The sequence below is a fragment of the Anastrepha ludens genome, chromosome 4 (genome assembly GCF_028408465.1).
Source record: "Anastrepha ludens isolate Willacy chromosome 4, idAnaLude1.1, whole genome shotgun sequence".
In the NCBI taxonomy this organism is placed as follows: Eukaryota; Metazoa; Arthropoda; class Insecta; order Diptera; family Tephritidae; genus Anastrepha; species Anastrepha ludens.
This window is the reverse complement of record NC_071500.1, coordinates 18,337,027-18,353,428: the sequence shown is the minus strand read 5'-3', so window position 1 is coordinate 18,353,428 and position 16,402 is coordinate 18,337,027.

The window sequence follows — 16,402 nt, the reverse complement described above, 5'->3', positions numbered from 1 at the left end:
CTTTCCAATTCTTGAAGATGCGCAACTATACCGACAACTCTTTGGGATATCATTTGAATTGACACAGCTCTTTACTGGCCATGGTTTCAACAAGGCATACTTAAAGCGATTCAAAATCATTGACGAAGACTGGTGCCCGTGTGACCAACTCACTGTGCAGAGTATGCATCATCTTTTGCACGACTGCCCACGCTTTCACAGTGCACGACAGAGACACGAAACATTCTGTGCACAATATGATATTCCAGCATTCAACATAAAACAAATTTCAAAATATCCTAGTTTGATAACATCATTTAATGAATTTGTCAAAAAAATAATTGATAATTTAAAAAACTTCAATGCTTCAAACATTCCTACCTAATGTCTTAATCATAATAGTAATATAGTAGAATAACCATCTAACTGCTTGTATCCAATCGCAGGCATTTTATTTCAGTTAGTTTTGTTAAACTATAAAATATTTATGTAATTGAAAATACTTGTAATCTATCTGAATGTTATACTGCACATATGTATGAAAATATTTGCTCTAGAAAACAAACTAATTGAAATAATAAATTACTCGAAACGCAGTAAGCGCGTAGAGCCCAAGGAAAAAAAAAATCCTATCCTATCCTATCCTATCCTATCCTATCCTATCCTATCCTATCCTATCCTATCCTATCCTATCCTATCCTATCCTATCCTATCCTATCCTATCCTATCCTATCCTATCCTATCCTATCCTATCCTATCCTCCCGAATGCCGCACCCATTATGCACACAACTTTCTCAAACCCAATACTTCAGTCAAAATATTGCTTACACTGCCCAATGTAATGCCTAGAGCTTTTACTAAATCTCTTTCAGTCACTCGACGATTTTCTGTATTTTATCTAAGATTTCTAATGTAGTTACTGTTTTTGGACGTCTTTAGCGTGGATCGTCTGCAAGGCTTGCACGACCACGTTTAAATTCAGCAACCCATTTTTCAACTGCACTAATTTATGTTGAAAGGTCCTTATACAATTTCAACATTCGTTCATAAATTTCCTTTTCTTCCGAAAATAAATATTCAATCACTGCGCGATACTTGGTTTGTTCCATTGTAGAAAATACTGTGACACATGGCTACTAAATAGCTTCTAAACAAAGAATGAATGCACAGATTGAAATGAAATTTCACAAACGTATGTAAAGTATACCAAAACTAAAACAAAAAAAAAAAAAAAAAAAAAAAAAAAAAAAAAAAAAAATTGGCAGTAGCAATGCCATCTCCTGTCGAGCCGCAAAAATTATTGATGAACCTAATATATTTTGAAATATTTTTGAAATACTGCTACTTCAAAATGACATTTATTCGGTATAAAAAATATGTGCATGCCTCATTAGAAGATGACCATTAGAATGCCAAAATTGTGAAATTCTGAAATTAGGTGTTTTAGTGATAGAGTTAAGTAGAGATTGGGCTACTATTTTATATTTGTATGCAGTCTTTGTGATGCCATACAGCCTCTATTGTATGGAATACATTTTTCCGACTGCAAACTAATTAAGCAACAATTGAATTACTAAGATTACAAATACAACACTAGTAAGTAGATCCAAACACAATATAAACAAGTAAGAAAATATGGTATGCAAATAATTACGGAAGACAAGCGCCTCTGGTGAGTAGCTAACAAACATAACTACCGCACGCATAGAAAACAAAAGCGCGAATGCAAATACTTGGAGAAAAGCCAGACGCATAAGAAGAGTCACACGAAGAAGATAGACAAAAAGTAAAATAAAAAACACTTTCCTGTTCGCGCCATTCAGAGTAACGTGCTGACACTTGTTTGCTGCATGCTCGACCATTCCCACACATTTCTACTTCCTCCCTTTGTGTTTGTAGTTGTATGTTGAGTTTGCTGCAAGATAGTCATAACTGGAAAACAAGCAAATATTTATATTTTGTTTACAATAGTGCAGTAAATAAGTATTAATGCTCTGATGTGTAGAAATTTCTTTAAAACTTTTTCGTAAAAATACTCACATATCATAACCTCCTAGGTGGGAGCGCCGTGAGAGGACGTATGGCTTTAACAATTTATTTCAAAATATATTTTCTACTTATAACGGATTTGCAGTAAGCTTGCGTGTACTTGCTTATACGTCTAGGGCGCGCTATGTTTATGCATCCGATTCCCTGTATATGCAAGTCTACCGATTTATACAAAAATTTACATGGATCTGTACACCGATGAATACACACTTACGAGTATATGAATGAAATATGCAAATTCAAAAATTGAAGCACGCTTTTCGGCTTAGCGCATTGTCAGCAACTGTGCTAACAAAAGTCGCGCGTACGTCTATTATGCAGTGAACCCCAAGTGACGCCCAGCGCGCAAGCAATGCGAGTGTGGAATGTGTGGTGCTGTGCTTTTTAAGAGATGCCGCATACGCCGCGTTTAACCAGAATGCATAGACAGCAGCGCATTGCAAACATGTATAGGTATGTGTGAGTGTGCCTTAGCTCTTCACAATCACATAATGCATAGATATATCACAGATTTCTATGCGTGCATATGAAAAAACATTGTGTTCCACCTACCAAGTGAGTAAGAAAAAATTAAAATAAAATATGTAGATAGAAAAAAAAGCAGCGAGCTGTGCAGCTGGGCAATGTGTAACAAAAAAAAACACATGAAGTGTTCGAAAGTGTGAGAAAAGTAGTGCATGGAAAAGGCATAAGTGCCAAAGTGATTTGTAAAAAATGAAAATGAGTGAAAAAAAAAATCGTAATAATAATTGAAAACGAAGGTAACGATAATGTGGCTATACATGTGCACGTTCATGGTGGTGGTGGTGGTGTTAGTGGCATTTGCAAATGTGAATAATACAACGGAACTGTGATAATGCACCCTAAATACGAAATATGTACTACTAAAAAATTGAAAATGGAACAAGTGCTGAGCGTAGGCAAGTGCTGCAGCAACATTGCCTTAATGAGATGGTAATTAAAATCAATTTATGTGCTTGTGGTGGCTGCTCCGAGTGGAACGACAATCGCAACGACAACGAAACAACACCCGTGGCTGCAAAGTTCCATCAATGCATTCGAATACGTATTAAATTTGCGGTAGTGTAGTACGGTATGTACATACATACTTACGTGTTTAGTGGTGCAGTAAAAATTGCTACCTGATCAACGGTTAACAAGTGAAACACATATACATAGACTTTACAGCAGGGTCTTTCAAGTTGAAGTTTCTTGTTTGACAGTAATGCTACTGCTTTTACAGATTCGTTTGGCGTACCCCAATGGCGCGTTCAGCTAATTTAAACGCACAAAATTCATTTTCAAGCGAAATAACTGATATGATTTGAGATAATTCAATATGATTTAAGTCACAAGATGTATACTGACCTTAAAAAGATGATAACTTATCTTTTTAGCTTTCATTTTGAAACTTTTTTATGTACAAAACTGGGAGAATTAAAATTATTATATATTTTTGATAATTATTTTAGGGCGATAGTCTACTAGTGCCTTTTCCAGTGCAATATAATTATTCATAAATAATCAATTTCTATTTCATCTCCTTCAAAGAAGTTTCCCTCAGATATAATACCCTTATGCCAGCACTTTTTTTTTCAATCTTCGAAGCAGTTCTGATATGCACTTTTTGGTATATCCTTGAGCTCTCTCAGCGATTCGCTTTTTATATCCCCAATCCCCGCAAAACGCCGTCTTTTCACAGGCCACTTCAAACTGGTGAATACGGTGGCAGAAACATGATAACGGTGTTGTTTTTGACCAAATAATATCTTACAAGCAAAGGTGAGTGAGTAGGTGCATTATCATGATGCAAAAGCCATGATTTTTTCCACACTTCCGGGCGTTTTTTTTTTGTATTGCTTCACGCAAACGGCGCATAACTTCAAGGTAACACTATTTACTTACCGTACGACCTTGTGATAAGAACTCCTGATGTACTACGCCACGGTAATCGAAGAAAACAATGAGCAAAACCTTGCCATTTGATCGAACTTGGCGTGCTTTTTTGGTCTTGGCTCTCCTGGACTCTTCCAATGGGACGGTTGGGATTTGGTTTTGATGTCGTAACCATGAACCCATCATTCGTCACCAGTTATGACACTTCCAAGCAAATCTGAATCATCGTTGACGTCATTCAACAATTTCTGAGCAATGCTCATACGACTTTGTTTTTGGTCGAAATTCAGCAATTTGGGAACGAACTTCTGTGCAACACACTTCATGCCCAAAATTGCCGAAAAGGTTGCATAGCATGAGCCAACCGATATGCCGACGAAGTTGCTGAAACTTCTCTAATTGTGATTCGACGATTTGAGGCGAGTATACCAACACGTCGTAACCCCTTTTTGGGTGTGTGGCCTAGCTTTTCCTCTTATTCATTGTGTGCATGGTATCTTGATATTTATTCACAAATGGAGGGACAAAGTGGAGGGAGCCGACTTCGAATGGCAGATGATTTTCTTTGAGGAACTTTTTCATGGCAGAAATACACTCAGAGGTTTGTCATTGCCTGCCGAGGGGCGACCGGTATTACCGAGATTCCAACATACGTTCTCTCTGAACTCCGGATGATAGCCACGCACCAACCCATTCGGCTACCGCGGCCGTTTGGTTTGGTTTGCTAATTATATTAATTTGGTGAAAAAGAAACCCATTATTTTTGCATTAAACTTTTCCGCTAATAGTTTAAAAGTGTTTTATGGCCGATTTTTAACATCTTATATTTCTGTGATTTTATCGACATTTTCTTTGACGTCAAAAGGGCCTGAACGGAATGAACGAACCCAAAATTGCACACCAGCTAAGGAGCAAGTGCTGAGATGATTCCACCTCATCTTCCATATAGCTGACGCAAAAAGGACTCGAAGTAGTTCCAAGTCTCACGGCATGTAAGTATACCTCTCTGATAGTGCTCCCGTGAGGTCGCGAAATTTGAGAGCTGAGATTTTGTCATACCCAGAATATCCCTCGAACGCCTCCGATCCACTCATGGCCAGAAGGTTTCGCAGTCTTACAAGTTTGTGTACTTGCCTAGCTCTAGCTGAGTTGTCGCGAAGCCCATCGCTTCAGTAATAGCGTGCAAGTTGTCAAGCTGATCCTGATCCTTTCCATTCGCGGGGACAAGACCTCACAAATCTCTTGTCTGGCCAGCTCGCTACGAAACGGTTTCCCATAATGTCCCTATGACCAGGTACCCAGATTAGCCTTATGTCAAAAATTTCGGATGCAATCGAAAGTGAAGCCAGGCATTCCCGGACCAGTTTCAAATGCACCACAATTGAGCCCAGGGTCTTAATTACCGCTTGTCTGTCGGAGTAAAAATTTTCTTTTTTGACTGTTAGTACGCAAGTAAGTAGCCAATCAGCTGCGGCTCCCTCTGCTTGGAACATATTACAGTGATCCGGTAACATGAATATGAGTCTGATGGAAAACTTTTTGCAGAATACTCCTCCTCCAACCCTACCGTCCAACTTCGAGTCATCCGTGGAGAAGTTTACCAAGTTCTGTCTCCAAGTGTCGCACCCAGTCTACTCCTCCCTTGATGGAATATGGGTGGAGAGAGTTCTGCTTGGACGAGGCGAGGGTACACACTGATCCGTTTTCGGAGGGATGAATACAAAGTTTCTAAGAATACTCGAGTATCGGATTTTGAATTGAAATAAAACAACGAAAATTCAAAGAGACTGTCCAATCTTTTTAACTTTTGTGTAGAAGCATTCGTGAGATTTATTTTTGAAATATTATCCCGTTCAAATATTGGCCACAATTGCGCTGTGATTCGGCCATCTGTAAACACCAATTTTGAATGAGTCATTGGAGGACTTCGGTCGGTATCTCGTGAATTAGTTTAATTATGTTGGCTTTCAATGCCTCAATAGACTGCACATACACCTACAAATAAAAGTGCAAAGCTGTGATTTCACACGATTCTAGTGGCCAATCCACTGGTCCGAGACGAGAGATATCTATTGATAACTCGGCTTACAATATATTGTTGGAGATTGTACAAATTTTTTTTTTTTAGTTCAAATATATATTAAACTATCCCCAAAACTTCATTTGGCTAATTGTTTTTTTTCTCATCCTACAACGCTTCGCGAAAACTACTGAATTTAGGACATCTAATTGGCCCGCCGGCCTTAAACTCGGCCAAAATCGCGCAAGCGGTTATCGCGCCAGTAAGAACAAGAAGAGGTAGTCAATCATAATCAGTCAAAAAACCCCTATTAGAAAAAGGGCCTCTAATCTGATCCCCCTTTGTTTATGGTATGTATGTATATATAGCTGATATAGGTCTAGTGGGGAGTCAAGCACCCAACACTAATATCGGTAACACGCCGTTTGTATTCTTAAATTTTAGTGTGGAAACTAAAAAATTTTCTTCGAAAATGCAACTGCAAATGTGCTTATCGTCAACGAATTTCGATATTGAGATATGCTGTCAACATTTTGGTAAGAATATTGACGATGCCTAACGATGGTGCCACATACCATACAGCCAACGAAACACTTAATTTCTTCACGATATTCTTTAGCAATTTCACTGCCATGATTGGCCGATTTAAAGCCCTTTTGCATGTTTGAGTAAGACCAGCTCAAAGATGGGGTTTATGTGAATAAACAGAAAATATTGAAGCTTTCAGCGATAACATTCGATATGAGATTAAATATGAAAGCTGCAATTGTACCGCAACGTTTTCGAAAATTTCACCAAAACGAAAATTTCACATCTATAAACGTGCATGCGGGAATATTTGGTAACTGTCATTAATCATTCAGAAATTGCACACTCTCCACTACCTTTGTAATAGATAATAAAATCCCACACAAAATGCATACCGTACTTGAAAGACCCTGTGCATGCATACATATACCTATGTATGTTTTTGTGTTGGTAAGCAACAAAGCCACCACATTGCAACGGTAAGCCGAATTCAATTGGGCATTGAATTGAGTTTGAGCTGCGGAATATTCCTCGAATAATTGGTTGGTAAATAATATCGTAGTGTAGAATTGATTTCACACACCCACACACACGTACACTTTGCTTGATATTTTGGTCTGAAAAACATATTCAGGCCTGTAGTCAAATACTTTTTCGTGTATAAGTGGAACACTTTATGTAATCGAAGCAAGTAAGCGCCAATAGAAGTGCGGCCTATTTACATCGAGCCTTAACTGTACAGTGAAACTTCGTAGTTCAGTATTGGATTTCCCATGCTATTATTGTTGAGTTGAAGCTTGCAAAACTCTCTTCCAGAACGTCTCAAACGCAATTCTGATGGTCTAACAGAAAATGTTATGTTAACAGTGATAGCAGCATAACAAATGCGAACATTTTTAAAAGTAACTTTTAGGCGCAACCAGAATTGTAGCTAGACTTATGTAGGTAAAGACTTATGTATACAGTAAGCGGAAGTGTAGTCCCCTGCAGGGAGATAAACGAGTTTTGAATTAAAGTAGCACCAGTGCTCTTTTTCGCTTAACCTGTGCAGATTCTATCTTTTTTCATATTAGCAAGTGGTATTTTTAAACCGGCGATGTCTCACGAAATGTCAATTTGCCCGGCTTGGCATCAGCAAAATACCTGTTAAAATATCAGTTCATACTAGCTAAAAAAATTCTAGTCCAACATGTTTCTAAAAGAATCCGTTTTAGACCAGTTCAAATATAAAGAAAACATCCATTTAACTCCATTCCAGTGTTGTAAAATATTCTGCTTCCTATTAAAAGTGTATACAGAAGTTGTTTTTTCATAAAATTAAATGAGATTTCTTTTAGGTATAATAATTGGTTAAATATTCAAAAGTAACGGGTGATTTTTTAGCTATTATCGTTTTAAACAGTTGGTTTAAACAGCTGACGCACGTTTCGTGTTTTGTTTCGCTGTCAAAGAACTTCGGTTTGGTCTATAATTTAACCATGAATCGTCTTACAAACGAACAATGCTTGCAAATCATTGAATTTTATTATAAAAATGCGTGTTTTGTTAAGAAAATTTATCGCGCACTTCTTTCATTTTATGGCCAGTTTAATCGACCCACTGAAGCGGCTATTCGAGCTATTGTGACTAAATTTAGAACCAAATTTACATTATTGGACATCAAACCACCAACACTCTTACGTAGAGTGCGAACTGAAGAAACTATCGCAGCTGTATCGGCCAGTGTTAATGATGACCATCAATTATCGATTCGTCGCCGTTCGCAGCATTTGGGCCTCTGTGGCTCAACAACGTGGAAAGTTTTGCGAAAGCATTTAGGTGTGAAGCCCTTCAAAATACAGCTGGTGCAAGAATTGAAGCCGAATAACCTACCGCAACGCAGAATCTTTGGTGAATGGGCTTTTGGAAAGTTGGCCGACGATCCACTGTTTATCGAAAAATTGTGTTCAGCGACGAAGCTCATTTTTGGATCAATGGGTACGTAAATAAGCAGAATTGTCGATTTTGGAGTGAAGATCAGCCAGAAGAATTGCAAGAGATACCAATGTATCCAAAAAAGGTCACAGTTTGGTGCGGCTTATGGGCTGGAGGTATCATTGGACGGTACTTCTTAAAAGATACTGCGAATCGTAACGTAACTGTGAATGGTGAGCGTTACCATGAAATGATATCCAACTTTTTTTTGCATGAAATAATCTTCAATAATTAAATTATATGCACTGTACTATCGATTTAAATACAAATGTCATGCATTTTTCTCAATTTTACGTGTATTTTTTTGAAAAACTTTCCAATAGCTCTTAAAAAATCACCCTTTAGTTGAAGCTTGCCCTACATATACACGTATGTAATGCTAAAAGAAAAATAAAACAAAAAACTATTGTAATAAAGAAATATGATTTAGGGCATTCACTTTCAGACCATAAATAAAGTGAATATTATTTAAATTTCGGATTAATATTTTAAGGGTCAAGTTGCTGTGAGCATTTTTCTGCTATGACTCTTTTTTGGAAAACCCGTTTTTTATTTAATTGAGGTGATTTTCTTAACTGAATTTCTCGTTCATCGGCACAAATGAAGCAATTAGCATAAATAACGGCATTTGCTCGGAAGCATTTGATGAGTGTTAGTAATAAAACTTGCCTAGTAACAGAAAAGAGAGTTATCAGCATTGAATAGTGAGTGAGTGAGTTTATAAGAGGTTTATGAGGTCTATCCATACTCGCTAGTGGCTGGTGCTTGCTCGATAACTTTGCGGTTGCTATCACATGCAAATTTTTCGTCAACCGAGCAAAGTCCAAATATAGCGAGCAAAGAAGTGGTGAATCGAAGGCGACGATGGATTGTGAAACAAAATGCATTAAATTCCTTTTTTCCCCTTTATTATTTCACTTCAGAATACTTCAACAAAACATGTATGTCTTATTCTATTAACTGTTGTTCTCTTTGCGACATCCACTGCTAATAAATCACGAAGGTTAGAACGCCTCAGGTATTTCGTGGAAGCCGGGTCGTCGTGATGCTTGAGGGTTGCATTCCAACGCTGTTCTGTTCCTATGCTTCCCTTTTTGAGAATGTGTCCGATTTTGGATTGATTCTTGCTCGGTGATCTGCCACAAGTCCGTATTTCGGATAGTGTTCGGCGAAAAAACTTTAGATATAATTCGAAGGCATTCGTTTGTAAAGTTTTGTAACTTCCGCGTAATCCTTCTCGACACCAGCCACGTTTCACTGCTATGTAAAGGTATGGTGTTAAATATTTTTATTTTAGTTCTCCGTATTGCAGGAGTCTGTCAACAATAAACTTAATACTTGTTTTTATTACTCTGTATTTTCATGGTGATCAAAGACAGTGCATATCATCATAGTTCAGTTGGCCGGTACCTTCTTTGGTTACAAATTTAATATTCAAAATATTGTCCATCGCTTACTACTACTTTTTCCCATCTTTCTGGCAATTCACGGATTCCCTTTGTGAAAAATTCGGTCGGTTTTGCCGCAATCCACGAATCGATCCATTTTTTGACTTCATCGTAATTACGGAAGTGCTGGTCAGCCAGGCCATGTTGCATCGATCGGAAGAGATAGTAATCGGATGGCGCAAGGTCTGGACTATACGGCGGGTGGGGTAGGACATCCCATTTGAGCGTTTCTAAGTATGTTTTGACCACTTGTGCAACATGTGGCCGAGCATTGTCATGTTGCAAAATAACTTTGTCGTGTCTATCGGCGTATTGCGGCCGTTTTTCTCGCAGTGCTCGGCTCAAACGCATCAATTGTCGTCGGTAGACATCCCCCGTAATCGTTTCATTCGGTTTCAGTAGCTCATAATACACAACACCCAGCTGGTCCCACCAGATACACAGCATAACCTTCAGGCCATGAATATTCTGCGCCGACGTCGATGTTGAAGCATGGCCAGGGTATCCATACGTTGCCCGACGTTTTGGATTGTCGTAATGGACCCACTTTTCATCGCCAGTCACAATTCGATGCAAAAAACCCTTTCTTTTGTGCCGTTGAAGCAGTTGTTCGCATGCCATAAAACGGCGTTCAACGTCTCTTGGCTTCAATTCATACGGCACCCAATGGCCTACCTTTCGGATCATTCCCATGGCTTTTAAACGTTTGGAAATGGTTGATTGATCAACTCCCAAAGTTTTTGCAACCTCTTCTTGCGTTTGAGCCGGATCTTGATCGAGCAATTCCTCCAATTCGGTATCCATGAACTTTGGCGGCGCACCCTCGCGTTCTTCGTCTTCCAAGCCAAAATCACCACTTTTAAAGCGTGCAAACCACTTCTGGCACGTTCGCTCAGATAGAGCATGCTCACCATAAACTTCCACCAAGATACGATGACTTTCGGCTGCTTTTTTCTTCATATTAAAATAATGAAGAAGAATTCCCCGCAAAAACACATTATTTGGCACGAAATTCGACATTTTCAAGTGTGGTAAAAATATTGTTGTTTACGCTTCAAATAAAAAACTTATACTGACGTTTGTGCCTTACGACAGTAGCTCTCCAATGAATGTTTGGAAATGTGGATCGATGGAATAATAATCAAGTTACGCCATCTGTTGTAAAACCGCACGAACTTATTCATAGTCCTATTAGAATCTTGCAAATTTTAATGTAATTATTTTTTGCTCTGCAGCGCCGATATTATTCAAGTAACGGGTGTTTTTTTAGTTGCACTAAAGCTGCAGATATCAATAACTATGGTTTGGCAACCGAGAATAGCCAACTATGTTGACATTTCTGTTCAATAAGATTTGGCAACTAATCATGAATCATTTAACGCCAGAACAACGCTATTAAATTGTGGGAATTTACTTTGAAAAAGAAAAATAAATATATAATATAAATAAATCTGTTCGCGAAGTTTATTGAGCGAAGTGTTGAAGAAGACGCCAAAATGGCGATTCGTCATCGTTCTCAATTTTGTTCTTCGATACGTGCAACATTTCACGTAAGGATCTTGGCTTACGCGCCTTTAAAATACAGCTCATCCAGAAATTGAAGCCAAACGGCCATCGTTAGCGTCGCCTTTTTACTGATTGGCCTCATTTAGATTTAATATTCAAATCTATTTTTTCATATCCAAAGGCCAGACTTCAAATACCATAAACACAGTTCATTCAAAATGCAGTACTTACAAAAACATTGTACTAAACGGGAAAAAGATGTCTTAGACTAAAGCTTTAATAGATTGAATATTTGCTTAAAAAAATATTTAAATCCTGTCTTGCCAAAATACGCTGCATACAAAAATTCTATATATCATTTATTCATATCTTAATGTGAAATTTTTCATGCATGCCAATACGTAAGCATTGCAAAGAATACAAAAGAATAATAGATGGCTAAGAAAGGAGAATTTCCTTAGAACTGCAAATGGAGTCGCTGGTTATAGTAATTTGACCTGCAATTTCATGCAAATTTCCGCCCAAAATGATTTTTAAATTTGCTTAAACATTTATGCGCTTTCAAACTGTGTCCAAATAAATCAAAAGTTATTCTTTGATAATCAAGCTAAGCCAAACGTCCAAAAGCTGCACAATAATTCGCTTAAATTTGCTGGATTAACTGGCAAATAGCCAAGGCATGTATTTGCACGAGTTATGAAATGTGAAAGTGAAAAAATTCTCGCTAACACAAAAATGGGTAAATTGAAGTATAATAACGGCAGTTTTGAATAACTCTGTTGACATATGTACTACGATATTATTCACAGAAAAACTCTCCCTCTCACAGCTTTTCACTGTAAAAAAGGCAGCCTCTTTCGTCTACCACCAACCGTGAGTACCGCACCGGCAGACACCATTTTGCTAAACAAATTTGTGGACTGCGATAAAATCAAAACTGAAGAGTGTAAAGCTGGAGTAAGTGTAGGTAAGTAAATAGAAATGATAGTCAAATAGAAATAACGAAAACGTTAGTATGTAGCTGTAGCCATAGCGCCAACGAACGAACGAACGTAAATAGTGAAAGGTGAGTAAGGCGAAAAGTGAGTAATGTTAGTTAATATTAAGCTTAAGTATGATATAATTTACAAATTTGTTTACCTACAAATTTACTTACACCTGCCATAAGTTCTGTTAGAAGTAAAGTCTGTTATAGATGTGAAATTATAATCCTTTTTTTTAATGAAATAAGTTTTATTTTAATAGGACTATGAATAAGTTCGTGCGGTTTACAACAGATGGCGTAACTTGATTATTATTCCATCGATCCACATTTCCAAACATTCATTGGAGAGCTACTGTCGTAAGGCACAAACGTCAGTATAAGTTTTTTATTTGAAGCGTAAACAACAATATTTTTACCACACTTGAAAATGTCGAATTTCGTGCCAAATAATGTGTTTTTGCGGGGAATTCTTCTTCATTATTTTAATATGAAGAAAAAAGCAGCCGAAAGTCATCGTATCTTGGTGGAAGTTTATGGTGAGCATGCTCTATCTGAGCGAACGTGCCAGAAGTGGTTTGCACGCTTTAAAAGTGGTGATTTTGGCTTGGAAGACGAAGAACGCGAGGGTGCGCCGCCAAAGTTCATGGATACCGAATTGGAGGAATTGCTCGATCAAGATCCGGCTCAAACGCAAGAAGAGGTTGCAAAAACTTTGGGAGTTGATCAATCAACCATTTCCAAACGTTTAAAAGCCATGGGAATGATCCGAAAGGTAGGCCATTGGGTGCCGTATGAATTGAAGCCAAGAGACGTTGAACGCCGTTTTATGGCATGCGAACAACTGCTTCAACGGCACAAAAGAAAGGGTTTTTTGCATCGAATTGTGACTGGCGATGAAAAGTGGGTCCATTACGACAATCCAAAACGTCGGGCAACGTATGGATACCCTGGCCATGCTTCAACATCGACGTCGGCGCAGAATATTCATGGCCTGAAGGTTATGCTGTGTATCTGGTGGGACCAGCTGGGTGTTGTGTATTATGAGCTACTGAAACCGAATGAAACGATTACGGGGGATGTCTACCGACGACAATTGATGCGTTTGAGCCGAGCACTGCGAGAAAAACGGCCGCAATACGCCGATAGACACGACAAAGTTATTTTGCAACATGACAATGCTCGGCCACATGTTGCACAAGTGGTCAAAACATACTTAGAAACGCTCAAATGGGATGTCCTACCCCACCCGCCGTATAGTCCAGACCTTGCGCCATCCGATTACTATCTCTTCCGATCGATGCAACATGGCCTGGCTGACCAGCACTTCCGTAATTACGATGAAGTCAAAAAATGGATCGATTCGTGGATTGCGGCAAAACCGACCGAATTTTTCACAAAGGGAATCCGTGAATTGCCAGAAAGATGGGAAAAAGTAGTAGTAAGCGATGGACAATATTTTGAATATTAAATTTGTAACCATTTTACGTCAATAAAGTTTCAAATTTCGAAAAAAAACCGCACGAACTTATTCATAGTCCTATTATCATGTAAATATTAAAGAGAAAATTAGTTTCGTTCGAAATAGTCACCATTTGCTTTTACACAAGCTTTCAAACGATTAGGCCATTCAGCTATTACAGCACGCACGGTTTTCATGAATATTGATGTCGCTGCTTGAACTAACGATAGTTTGAGATTCTCCAAATTTCCATGAGGTCTTCAACAGGTCATGTTTTCCAATTCTGACCAAAAACTGTAATCCAATGAATTCAAATCTGGACTTCCAGACGACCAATCTTCTGCGGCTATGAACCCAGGAATATTGTTTTTTAGCCACTGCTGGGTGGCTTTTGCCTTATGGGCTGTAACGGAATCTTTCTGGAAGATCCAACGCTCTCCATTGAAAAGAGTACTTCTCAAATCTCTCACCACGCCTTCTAAGACATCGTCCTGGTACACTTTTACGCCGGTCTTAACCCCTTTTTCGCAGAAATGAAGAGATGTGACGCCTTTACAAGACACTACCCACCAAACCATTACTGAGGCGCGGTGTTGGAGACGCTGAATTTTTGGAACAACATTTTTTGTGTCTTTAGAAGTTTCAGCATAGATTTTGCTTATTAAAAACTTCTTCAGCAGTGAAAGTTGTCTCATCTGTAGAAGAATATTTTCATGGTCGTTGACCGCGTGCCAGCGGTCGGAAGGCTCATTTGGCGATCATCGCTCATTAGCTCTGACATGAATCTGGTCGACACACAGTGCGGCCGATTCCTGAAAAGCTGGCCAAAACTCAAAAAATTGAGTAATTGATTCAAAATTTCTTATTCGGGGGTTGTCGGGGTCACTGATTACGAATTTGATCTTAAAATTTTGAAAATCCACCCCGTTCCACCCCTATTGGCCACCCCCTCACCCGGTCTTGGGTGTGCGGTTGAGAGCATGGTGAAATAACGTAAGAGGTGAGCTCTTCCGAGTTAAAAACACACACACACACACACACACGAATTTGTATAGAAACCTACGTTACTTATACAAGCAGATCCCCTCTTGAAAGTATAGGCTTTCACTGTTTTCTCTCATTCTCTCTTCGTATTTATTTCTTGCGCACAAAAAATAACATAAAAGCCAAGGTAGCAAGTGGTAGCAGCTGAATCTTGTTTTATTCAGTAACCATTACTTTTTTGAGTAACCTTTAATAGGTTTCAAAGCAGCATATGACGGCGTTGTATTACTATACAGTTTGAAAACTCAAATTTTATAAAAAAAATTGCAAAAAATGTATCTACGTATTGCTGCAGCTAAAAATTTTGTGTCGAGGTATTGATATGTACTAAAGATTTCTCGTATTTTACTAACCTTCCGAATATGATTCCATTTGGTTTTGTTCAATTTACTCCATTACAAAATCTTTCAAATGTGTACAACTTTCACTATTCATCGAGAGTAATACGATGCTCAAACGAAGGCCACGTTGCGACTGAAAATACAGAGGATATTTAGGGTACAGGACGTTGCTATGAACGGTTTTCACTACTCAAGGCATTACTGTAGCCAACCTAAAGACAAAAAAACTCTATCTAGAAACTTTTTTTTCGACTTTTGGCCAGCTTTTTGGGAATCAGCCGCACTGTGCGACAAATTAATTTCCCTGAACATAATTTTCTGCTTTCTAAAGGGATTTCTGAGCATTCTTTCTCGAACGGCTTTTATGGCTGCACTGGTTCGAGCCACGCGAGAACGTCTATTTTTTCCTGTCTGTCCCTTCAGACGTTTGCAATTTTTTCAGCAATTCGTAAATCTTACTTGGACTTTTACCACACTTTTGTCATGCAACCACTGCAATGCGATTTTCCTTACTTACCCACTCCATTGTTAAGAAGCGAAATTTACCACGAAACAGAGTATAATTTATGAGTAGCGAATGCATCCGAACAAAGCTAAAATAACGGAACGTTTTGTGCGAATTTTTTCTCGTCGTATGCATTGTAAATTTCGACACACAATTTATGGCAAGACTAAGTATATTTATTTAAGTAAATTTTATTATTTCAAAGAGTAAACATTATTATTATTATTTTATTTACTGAAATTGTTTTTTAAGCTCAATTCAATTACATTTTGTTTTATTAAAATTTTTGTTATATTCTGATATGGTAAGCACTATTTAACGAGTTCTTGGACTTGCGGTCATTCTACATCTGATCAGTACGCGCATCTTGAGTAATGTTGTTGTTGTAGCAGCATAAACATACCTCGTGCATATACTAGAAATCCTGCTGAAGTGTCAGTCCTTGGCCGGATATAAATCCGGGTCGTTCCGGTTACGTAGAACCGACTGTCGTGGGAACGCATATTTTCCCTAAAATAGAGCCCTAATCTGGTATCGCTATGGACCAAAATGGTCTCTGCGTGGTTTCGACCAGCCAGTATAACCTAACCCAACCTAACATCTGACATTTCAATAGCATTTCTGTGAGAGGCAAGAAGGAAAAAAATCGCTTAAAATTTTATAAAAA